The sequence below is a fragment of the Nomascus leucogenys genome, chromosome 11, assembly GCF_006542625.1.
Source record: "Nomascus leucogenys isolate Asia chromosome 11, Asia_NLE_v1, whole genome shotgun sequence".
Lineage (NCBI taxonomy): Eukaryota > Metazoa > Chordata > Mammalia > Primates > Hylobatidae > Nomascus > Nomascus leucogenys.
This window is the reverse complement of record NC_044391.1, coordinates 11,172,773-11,185,067: the sequence shown is the minus strand read 5'-3', so window position 1 is coordinate 11,185,067 and position 12,295 is coordinate 11,172,773. Positions and strand designations below refer to the sequence as shown.

Sequence of the window (12,295 nt, the reverse complement as noted above, 5' to 3'; positions counted from 1 at the left end):
CCGGGCATACAAAATATCCCTTTGACTTTCAGAAAAATAATAAATGTTTATCTGTAACAACCTTTCAGACAGTAATATTACAAAATATAGACATCCAAAAGCACATTAGCTAATTATATGCATTTGGTTCTGCATAAAATAGACTCCAAAAGTACTATCTTAACTTCCCAAGTAACTAGTAGATATTTTATATTTATTGATAGTATTTACCTTTTATTACTGTTAACAAGGAATCAACTCAGTTATCAGGATTCTACTCTAATTTAACTTTTGAACTATTCAAATTTAAGAATCAAAAGTGCTGACTAGACTTAAATAAACCCCATCTCTTAGGCCCATGACAAGCATCTCTCATCTGTAAAAGATTCAAGCCTCTTTGTCCCATTAAAAGTTAAAATTTTTAACTGGGATTTTTACTGCTTAACAACAGTTTCCCGTTCAGTAAATTATTCCTGGCTCACATAAAACAGAGCTACATGTTTTATTCCAAAATAGGAAAGATGAAGTAGGATCTTGTGAAAAGATAGGCCTTAAGGAGAAAGAGAAGAATGAACATCTTTCTTGGTTTAGATGATATCTTCAAGAGTAACTAAAGGAAAAATCTCTATAAAGTAGAATCAGAGTAGCTTATTAACAAGATACTATGATAAATACAGCAGTGGTTAAAACACACTATTTCTCTTGTATTGCCTTTATCATATTTTAAGAGCAACACCCACCTCCCTGCAATAAAAAAAAAAAAAAAAGAATAGAGAAACTTAATTTTACATATGGCACTGAGACTTTGAACTTGTCATGCAGCTCATGTTTGAAAAGCATATGTGTATAATGTAAAGAAGGTAGTACAATTATGAATATTACAAATGTCTTAAATATTACATTACCATAAAGAAAAGATACGTTTTCTTTGTGTGACTTATGGAATCACGTTTATTTATAGCCTTATCTCCCCTCCTCTCTCTACTACTACTTCCTCTACAGATTTATGAGCAGTTACGAAGTAGATTATTGGCATGGGATGTTTATCAATATTTCTACTCATTTTGAATCCATATACTACCTAAATATATGGAATATTATTCAATCACAGACTTGAATCACTTACTAGATTTTTTATTTAAGCAAAGCTTATGATGAAAGTCTATTTGAATTCTTAAAAAATGCTTAGTGGATGTAAAGTGTTCTCACCACAAAAATAATAACTATGTGATATAACAAGCATGTTAAATATCTAGATTGAGTCCATTCCACAATGCTTATACATTTAAGACACGGTGAATACATACAATTATATCTGTCAATGTGGAAAATTAAAGAAATAAAAATAACAAAAGAAAGTCTATGGTGGTATAATAGAAAAAGTCAGATTATCTCTTCTATTTCAGTTGGTATCTGGAATATCTAAATAGAAAGTTGAGTATATATATTTAACCACATTTACATAAGTTCCACAGAGGTGCCTATTTTCAGAAACACGTTTTAAGATAATTCCCAACTGCAGGATTCTACAATCTGATTAGCATGCTATTCATCTATATAGTAAGTAGAAAGACCCCTTAATTTCTTCATAAGAAGCTTTGAGTAATTAAAATTTCATTTCATTGTATTTTATATGTGCCAATGGCATAATTTTTTCATTTATATAACAAATTAGTTTTTATGGTATATATGCAAAGAAAAGAATCAATTCCCCCAAACAATTTGTGCACATTATCATTTTTATACAAGGACTGATCTCTTGTGATTTTTCAGGTGGCTAGCATAACAGGAACGATATTTTGTATTAAAGTACTCAGTGTATGGAGCATATTATAGAGCTTAAGAAGGACATTCAAAAGAATCTTATTTCAACAATCATCAAAGTAGTGGAAATTGGATTTCAGGTGTGCATGTTTAATTACTGAAGTAACAAAGAACTTTGTAATGTAAAGAGAAAACAGCCCACCATCCAGGAGCTGGCCTGATACTATTAGTTAGGTCTTAGCTGTTTCTGGGCACAGGCCCAGCACTCACTGCTTGGCCTTGGTGTTTGTTCTGCTGAACACAAACAATTCATAGAACGTTTACTTTAGATAAAACCATTCTGTGATCATGATGAGTCAAGACAAAATGAAACCTTTTATGTCTGAACCCAGAACGATTATGAACACTGTCCAAGCCACAGATACTACACATTCCCTTCCCACTTACCATGAGTGACTCTGCTTCTTTATCAATTACAGCTTTAGCTTCAGTCTAGTCTTCCCTCCTCCAAGATTAAGACACCCAATCATAAAATTATCCTGCCTCCTGACAACATCCAATTCAGAGCAAACCTCTATTTCCTTCAGTATCACCCCTCGACCCTCCCCAACCAACCAACCACAGTCCAAATTCTAGAATAGATTTTTCCTAACATCTTCTTACCGGGTCACTCTCAGTTTCCTATGGTACACTTCCCTCTCTTTTCAATGAGTAATGAACTTGTTTCACTACAGGTGTGTTCCTGTTGGTCTTTGGTTAAGGAAAGGACATTGGCAGTAATAAAGCATCTAAAAAACTTGGTTCCTAACTCCAGTGCTATCAGGAGGCTCTCATGTATATGCTAGCACAATCTCTCAGAATTTTCAAGATGACTAAACAGAAACTCAAAGAAGAAAAATTAGAAGATGCCACAGTGATGAGAAATAGGAGAGATTATTATGGGTGTGCCAAATGACATGGGACAACGATTTTGAGGTTAGGGCCTCTGTGTCATGTATGGGAGAAAAAAGCAGGCTGAGACAAGAAACATGGCCAGGTCACAACAGGGGGGCAGAGCATCTGCTGAAAGGCCACAAAACACCCAAGAGCTTTATTATAATTCTGTTCAAGGCAGGGCGCAGTGGCTCATGCCTATAATCCCAGTGGTTTGTGGGGCCCAAGAGGGAGGATTGCTTGAGGCCAGGAGTTTGAGACCAGCCTGGGCAACATAGAGAGACCCTGCCTCTACAAAAAGAAACAACCACAAAAATTAGCTGGGCATGGTGGTATGTACCTGTAGTCCCAGCTTCTTGGGTGGCTGAGGGGGGAAGATTACTTAAAGCCAGGAGTTTGAGATTACGGTGAGCTATGATTGTGCCACTGCACTCCAGCCTGACTGACAGAGCTAGACCCTGTCTCTAAAAAATAAAAAAATCTGGCCGGGTGCCATGGCTCAGGCCTGTAATCCCAGCACTTTGGGAGGCTGAGGCAGGCAGATCACGAGGTCAGGAGATAGAGACCAGCCTGGCTAACACAGTGAAACCCGTCTCTACTAAAAATCCAAAAAATTAGCTGGGCATGGTGGTGGGCTCCTGTAGTCCCAGCTACTGGGGAGGCTGAGGCAGGAGAATCGCTTGAACCCAGGAGGCAGAGGTTGCAGTGAGCCGAAATCATGCCACTGCCCTGCAGCCTGGGCGAGACAGAGCAAGACTCAGTCCCAAAAAAGATAAAAAATAAATTAATAAATAAAATTAAAATAACTGTTTAAAATATGTTCAAAAGAAGATAGAGGAAAACTCTGTTTCACTAAAACTTCACTAAAGGAAAGAAGCCTCAGCGACTACATTGAAGATGTACTCTTCTTGTATTTACAAAAGATGACGTAAAAATACCATAATATTAGGAAGCTAAATTACCCTCTCAGTAAATGGCTACCAAAATAATTGTAGGTGGATTTTAAATAACTTCCTAGAAGGGATTAAAAATCTTAGGTAGTCTGAGGTGAGACATACAGAGCACAAATATAGATCAGGAAAACTCAAAATAAGAGTAATGATGATGATAATTACAATGACAATACAGTAACAATTTTTAAAAAGGCATTGTGAATACCGAGTTAAACATTTTTTATCATTCTCACGCCAATTTTTGAGAACGACTGTGATAAATCTAGTCTCCTTTAATCAGCTGTTAAAAGTGAGCTGTGTGCTTCTGGATAATACTTCTCACTCTTCAGTTTCCAGTATTCACTTGCCAGTCCTTGTTTTCCAAGGAAGGCTTTAAACCTAGATCAGACCCAGAGCTTGGCTCACCCCTCACAGTGCATGTCCTTTCCTAATCTTATCTTGCCCTCAACCCTTTGCCTACATAGCAAGCACCTGCTGGGTGATCATACTTGTAACCTGAACCAAATTCTGATCTGGTTCCCTTCACCAACAGATCGCAAGCCAGAAGACAGGCAAATACTAACTCAGGCTTTTTGTAACTATTTTTTCTGACTCTAATACTGTATTATGTCTCCTATCAAGCTCTTGTTGTTGAAATCTTCAGATTATGTGTGAAATTATTCTGCTATCATAGTTTGAATCATCAACTTTGTTTTATTTATATATGCTTTTATTCCCCCCAATTACATTGGCAAATATTTTATCAATCAGTAGCCTTTGCAAGAGTAAACTTAAATACATTCCTGAAGTATTCTTAGTTTGGACTTCTGATTGGGAGAAAATGTGAGAATCAACAAAACAAAAACCTGACACCCCGCTCAAGTAGCTCCCAGCAGGTCTAGGAAGGCAGATTCATAAACAGACAATTCTAATAGGCTGTGACATCTACACTCAGGTGGGAAGAGTGAATGGTGAGGGAGAGAAGGTGTTAAAGGACAGTGGTGGAGGAAGTGGTTCCTTACGCCAGGAATGCATTATACAGCTCCGGGTACAGAGTGGGAGAGGGTATAGTGGATCACAGGCATTTCCCCAAATAGAGATACATAAAGAAACATACAACTGGGGAAATAATAAACATACAACTGGGGAAACATGTTTCAGTAAGGATTCGGTACAGTGTATGAGTTTTGGAAGAACAAGACACCAGAAAAGTGGCCACAAATGACCACAAACGTGAAGCCCTAATGTAACACATACTATACCAAACTTCATATTATATGTGTGCCTTGATTACCTGGAATTCATTCTCTTGTGGGTTTATCTTGAAAGCAACATAGGACTACTCAAGGATTTTTAGAGAAGGAGCGCATGATAAAATTTGGGTTTAGGAGATGACCTTGGCATCAGCATGGAGAATGGATTGGAGGGAAGGCCAGAGGACGCCTATCAAAATAATCTAGAAAGGAAATTACGTAGTTGGACTTAAAAAGTGGCTATGGGGGTGGGGGTGGGAAATGTGGGAAAGATTTCAGAAATATTTAGTGGATATGGAAGATATTTAGAAGGTAGCATGAATAGCTAAGGCTTGGTGACTAATTAGCTAGATAGGAAAAAATTGTAAGTCTCAGGTTTTACGCTTGAGTAACAAGACAAAAGGAGGTACTATTAACCTGGAGGGGAAATATAGGACCAGGTTTAGGGGTGGTGTGAAGTTAGTCCTATCAGGGTTTAATATTGGCATTTTCACTAACTGGCTGCAAGATTCTGAGCCAATTTTTTAATCTCCCCAAGTCTGTTTACTCATTTGTAAAATGGAGATAACACTATCTACTTTAAAATTATTGTAAAACTTAAATAATATTTAACCCTTCTATGGCACTTACCATATGCAAGACACTTGTATGAGTATTTTATATGCATTAAGTTGCTTATCTTGAACAGTTACCCTATGAGGTAGGCATGTTTATTATCCATGTGTTCTAGATAGGGAAGCAGAGGTACAAAGAAGTTTGCTAACTTGCCAGAGGTCGCAGAGCTGGAAATTAGAGATCTAAGTTTCAAACATATGCAGTCTAACACTAGAGAGTATGCCTCAACCAGTAATTTACTTCTCATTAAATACGAGGCACTTTGCATAATTATTTTTAGAGTGCTTTGCAGGTACCACATAGGTAATAAATAGCTATTAAAATTTAACCATTTTATTTTAATATAATTTGCAGGGGATATGTTATATGTATATATATTATTGAATGCTGGGATAAATTCAAGCCTGGTAAAAGACACTCATTTGGGGATTATAATTTAATTTTGAACATAAAAATGTACATCTTGAATCAGAACACATTAACAAGGTTATATGGCTCACGCCTGTAATCCCAGCACTTTGAAAGGCCGAGGTGGGCAGATCACGAGGTCAGGAGATGGAGACCATCCGGGCTAACACAGTGAAACCCCATCTCTACCAAAAATACAAAAAATTAGCTGGGCGTGGCGGCGGGCACCTGTAGTCCCAGCACTCGGGAGGATGAGGCAGGAGAATCGCTTGAACCTGGGAGAAGGAGGTTGCAGTGAGCCGAAATCGCTCCACCGTACTCCAGCCTGGGCGACAGAGTGAGACTCAGTCTCAACAACGACAACAACAACAACAACACAAAGAGTTTAGATACTTTCAACTCGAGAACTTGACCTCCTGGCATGGAAATATATGGGTCTGAAGTTGAGAAGAGTGATTGGAGCCCTAAGATGTAGATTGGGGTATCCTCAACATATAGATTACAGGTGAAGTCATGAAAATTGATAATATCACTTATAAAGTGGGGGATGGGGAATGGGAACCTAGAAAATCTGCAGAAGTGGAAACTGAGGAAAGCAATATGGCTAGACAAGGGCATAAAAGGTCACTAACTTCTACAAGCCTCCACGTCCTTATTTGTAAAAAATCAGTAGATCTTAGTTTTAGAGTGTGCTAAGAACTATCCCCACTTCTCCTGCTTGTAGCTTTTGCTATGAAAAAAATGTAAACATTGGGAGAGCGGCTGAAAGTAGACATCCAGCCCTAAGTCTCAGAAAAAAAGAAAAGGCAAGCTTCATAGCTGTTGCTTTGCCATGGTAAATAATTAAGTGCTTTTCTTTTTCTTCTTTTTTTCAAAAGACCATTCAGATTGTTTCAGTTGCTTTTATTTATTCTACAGGATTTCAGCTTCAGAAACTCTCTTGCTGTTACTATGTACAGAAGTTTTGCATGGGAGAGTTGAGAGAACAAAATGCTACCTTTAATACTCAAGAGGAATATTAATGGGGTGGAGAAGATAATGGGAAGAATTATAGTAAGCTTCCTGTTTGCCTCTTAATAATAGGATTTAGTTTTCCCTTTGCTTAATCCTGTGTTTCCCAACTTCAGCTGGTAAACCATATAGAAGTTTGTTGAATGATTATAACAGGGCTGCAGTACAAGGATACAATACACAAAGATTGGAAGACTGAAGGCGAAGGAACATTTAAGCAGCTGTCTAAGTCAGAAAGGAACTAAGGGATGGAGAAAAAAAATGGGTGATGCCTGTACTTTTACCACCAGCTGGTCACCATCCCCCAACTTCAGAGAGGGTTTTGAGGGGATACGTGACTAGGCTAGCAAAGAACAGTACTGTACATGCTGTGGTTGTTCATGAAGTGAAGAGTGGAGAAATCACAACCCTTTCCCAGAGGAAAGATTAGCAAATCTCCAAGATGACCCTTGGACTCAGAGTAAAACTGACTGAGCTAAATGTTTCTCTCTGGCTTCATCCAAAACTCAGTACATGCGGCAAAGACATCTAAGAGACTGAGCACAGTAGCAAGCACATCTAAGTTTTGCATGCAGACTGGGGAAAAGGACTAGGACATCACTGAGAGGCATTAGGTGAAATGAATGAGCTTCATGAATTGATTCACTGAGACATTCTCAGCATCTGTGAGTTTATATATTTAGTGTCCTGTAAATTATAGAGCATTTCTCTATTAAATCCCATAATTCATTTTGTGAGTAGAGGATCTGTCCTATTTTGTAAAAATAAACAAACCCAGCCAGACATGCTGGGAAGAACAGCGGTAGTAACATTCCATTAAACTACCTACCTGAGAATTTAATGCAAAAAAAAAAAAAGTTGCACAGATCTACGTATTATGTTAGAGATCGACATCAATTTGGATATTTTTAGAAAAAGTGCTAAACATAAGAAAGAAATGTATCTAAGTTATTTACGTGATTCAAAATTCTTAAAATTTTAGTCATAGTCTTTAGCAGAAGATGAATATTTTGATTTAGGAAATATTTAGACAATATTTTAAATAAATGAATAAAATCTCTCTATTGAGTGCTTATTATGTATGAGTCAGGCACTGGGACATTGCTGTTACTAACACAAGTAGTTACAAATGGAATAGCTCCATTCCCTTTATGGAGTTTATGTGCAGGCAAGATGCTCCAACTCTAGGCAATAGCAAAGGTCTGTAAGGAATGCTCTTATCCCTGTATATTAAGCTTATCACAGCTATAGCTTTCTGCACTGTAATTCCTTGTCTATGCATCTGCTTAGATGTACCTATTGCCCAAGCAGCTCTTAAAAGGATGGGGCTAATAGAAATTAAAGGTCTCCCCAGGAGACCAAGATAAAATCAAGACTAGTATTTATTCCCCATTTCAGATTAAATAGTTCAAGAAGAAATAATTTTAGAAAGCTATCAATCCTAAAGCTTAGAGTCCATACTACAGATATTTTATTCTGGAGAGGCTTCCTATGTTGTGTGAAGTTACTTAGCATTTTAAGAGTAAATGACGCAAAAATGAGAAGCTTAGAGCAAGCAATGGAAACAACTCTGCCAGTATCTTCCTTCTAGTCCTTCTGGAAATATAACTGTCACTCGTTTGGTCCATTTTTTTCCCCCAGAGACTGATAACACTTTAAGGGAGCTGTTGTTGTGGGGTCATGGGGAAAAGTGTCCATAAAATGATGAATATGCTTTCACCATTTATTTACAGTTTTTGTTTGTTAACCTTCATCAAAAGTTTCATTCTATATGAACAAGGTTCAGAAAACCACCTGTAAAATGATCCTAGATTCTTACAAATGTTTAGCACAATATTGCTTCTAATAGCATTTCCTAAAGCAGTGTAGGTGTTCATTAAATATTTTGAAAGAGTATGTATGTATGTCAATGAATAAAGGTATTCGAAAGATAGCAACTCCATCATGTATTCAACCAAAATAGGTATTTCATGTTTGAGGGCTCAGTCTTAAAGTAGATATCCAGTTTACTTAAAATTTTGTATCTTCTCTAGAAAGATAGTATGCTTTGGGTTCTATTTTCTGAGACCACTGTATTGAACACACTAAGCTTTATTACTTCATTTCTAAAACTGACCAGAATGAGATACAAGAAGTAGATCTTGCAATGGCATTTGCTACATTTTAAATAAAGTTACAATGAAGTTCCAACATGGGACCAAAGGAAACTCCAAATGAATTTCAGTTAGACTGAAGTGTTCTCATTAAGTCATGGTCGCAAAACATGACATGACTAATATATTTTTTTAATTTTCTAAAAATTAAAATGAGAAAAGTAATATTTATAAGACTTAATGAGAAGGAACAACATTAATGAAGAGATGAAACTAATAGTAATTTATTTTTAAAAACTATCCTCATTTCACCTTTAAACATCACAAGCACTGAAGGGCAAACAATGCTTTTCCATTTGAGCACAGTCCAGAGTCCTTGGTGAATGAGCCAAGCTGTCTCCTATGTCCCCTCTAATGCTTGCCAATTTTCTGTCATTTCCTTCTTTGTACCATAGTGTTTGTGTGACAAAGGTCTCTGAGTAGATTTCAAAACATCTTTAGCTATTTAGCAGGTTACCAACAAGCATGTATGTAAAAGTGTTACTTCTCCACATGGTTTGTCAGAAGATCCAAATCAGAATTCACTTTACCCTTTTCCATAAAGAAATGACTTGAAAGCTTATTGTGGAACCAACGGCATACTTTGTTAAAAAAAAAAAAAAATTCCAGTGGCTTAGCCAATTACTGTACTTCTACATACAACAAAACACTAAATCTATTTACTTGACTATATTCTTTTTATATCCTTGCACACTTATATTTGTTTGAGATCATTTCCTTTTCCTGATGAGCATTTATTGTTTGTGATTGAACCACTGTGGATTAGACATGACTGAGGATTCCAGTCACATGATATGGAAACCCAGCCTCATTCCCCTACCTCCAGTACCTCCCCTTGCTCCTCACAGGTTGCAATAAAGTAATGATGTGCTTCACAATTTTTATCTGAAATGCACTCATTTTATAGCATTTCTTTATTTTTCAAATAATTTAACCTGAACCTTCATTAGTTTGTAAATACTAAGAATATCAAATTCCTTAAGTAGTCATCTTAATCAGTAATTTGTGCCAAAAGCAAAATGAGCCACAGTCACATCAACAACTTTATATTTCTTTGCTCTGAAACATTTCCTTCCATTAAATCATCCCACTCTACAACCTTTAGGAGTCTTTTTCAATGATTTGTCAGCAGTTTAAAACTCTTTTTTTTTTTTTTTTTTGCCTGACTGTAATTCTTCAGTTCCAGAGCTTATCTTTTTCCCAGGTGAAAATTGTTTTATTATCCTCAGGTGTTTGCTTTCTTGACCTCTTAGAACAGTTAATTACACAGTTGTCATTATCCTTTACAAAAGTATCAGATTCAAAATAATTAGTATTTGCATAGTACATCATTTGAAAATATTTTTCCTTTCCTCTTGTCAGGATTACAGAAGTCTCATATATTGCCCCACAAATCCACTTTTATTATTTAGTCAGTTATACCTGAAAACAAGATAGGTTGCCTATTTCTCTTTGAGATAGAGATCTCATCTGAACTGTGAGTTCTCTCAAGGAAAGTGAACAAGAAATTTACCCCTTTGGAAGTATTAGCCTTAAATGGTTCCCCCCAATTTGGTCTTGCACCAAGCAACCATTCCCCAAATAATAATAATAAAAAAAAAGTGACCTTTTTTGTGAAGGCAAAGAAGCCTATCTAATTCTTTTCCAGGGCTTGCAGAATAGCATGGAGAAACAGAAGGAATTGCTTTTTTTTTTTTGTATCAACCTTAATTGTGTCTCGAAATACACATAACTTAAATTGACTTTCTGTACAAGTAACGACTCTGTCATTCCTGGTGGTGTTGTCTGATCTAATGTAGCCATATTATGAAACACACCTATAACAAAAATTCTGCTATGTAACAAAATCTCCCCTCACCCCACAAATAAGATATGTGGCACCCACACTCAAGAAAATTTCTATGATCACTAATGATTAGTAAGTTTTATGTATAAAAAGATTTTTGTTTTCTTCTGTCTAGGAGTCAAATTGTTAAGATTGGTCTTTTAGATTATTTCTTAAATGTATTTGTCAGTTGTGACAGCAAGCCAAAAAACATTTTCAGAGTTCCATGAAAGAAGGTCACTCCAATTCTAGTCTCATTTTAAATACATATTTTTTCCAGGTTGGAAGAGGATAATCTAATTGGCCAGATTTTTAGAGCATCCTTTTGAAAAGATTAATCTTCTTAAAAACCTATCAGAAAACATAAGAAATCTAAAGGAAAAGAAGTTTCAAATACAATTACACTTTTTGAAATCACGAGAAGTTTGGGTTTTCTGATGTTTTCTAAGTAAAAGACATGAACTAGGCAACTAGAAATCCATAGCATCCTATGGAATTTAGAGACTTGTGGATATGTAAGGTTTAAGGGTTAAAAAGCAAATTTCTTTAGCCATTTGGTTAAAACTTACAAATATGTTAAAAGAAGCATCACAGACTAAACTATATCAGATAATAATTACCTTTTTAGAGAGCCCAAAAATAATAGTTACTTACTAGATGAGAGTGCATCAACCACAAAGACATTTATAGCCACACTTCTAGACAAAAAGCATTCTGCTCACCAACTTCTAGAAGAGCTTGCTTTCGCAGATGTAGGACCTCAAGACTGGCTCCCGAGTCTTGCAGGAGGAGATGCAGAAAGTAAACAGGATTTCCACGGCATAGCAGCTGAGAACTCAGAAATGAGGCGCAGGCTCTCAACCCTTCATCTATCCTTAAGGTTATCCTGACATCTGAAAGCCATTGACATCCTGAGACTTCCAGCACTTCGGACGCAAGCCTAACACAAGTTAAATATAGATCCCTGACACCTGAGCCAAATGGAATGAAAGTTAACTTGAAAAATCTCACTCATTTTGGGCCTCAGTTGAGGAAAATAAAACCCTTAATCCTTTCCCTGCTAAAACCTGTTATTCCTGTTAACAGATGGTTGCTCTACTTATGAAACATAGAAATTCAAGTAATCAGTAATCAATAATCAATTTGCTTCACTTCATGATTGCCATTTGCTCTGACAGTAAAGAGAAAGGCTCAGGTTTTCCTGTCTTAAGTATAAAACAACATAAAAGTGAATATTGATTACTACTGAGTCAACAAAACAGATTTTTGTTCCAGTAACTTTTGTTACTGTAAAGTCCCTGTAAACTTTCTCAGTATTTTTTCTCCTCTATGTTTTCAGTAGTCGTTTGGTCATTTTTTGTCTGCCTCATTTAATGAGGCAGAAAGTGCCATGCACTGCCAGAGTTCTTTGGTTTAAATTAC

General features: G+C 36.4%; 1 protein-coding gene across 1 annotated transcript in view; it reads right to left on the bottom strand.

Annotated features, from left to right (window-relative positions):
• Positions 1 to 11,768, bottom strand: part of CD36 (CD36 molecule) — a 78,787-nt gene extending 67,019 nt beyond the window's left edge. The window contains exon 1 of the mRNA XM_003252175.3: positions 11,596 to 11,768. The gene's annotated coding sequence lies outside the window, so the exon portion shown is untranslated. The remainder of the gene's footprint in view (positions 1 to 11,595) is intronic.
• Positions 11,769 to 12,295: the final 527 nt, after the last annotated feature.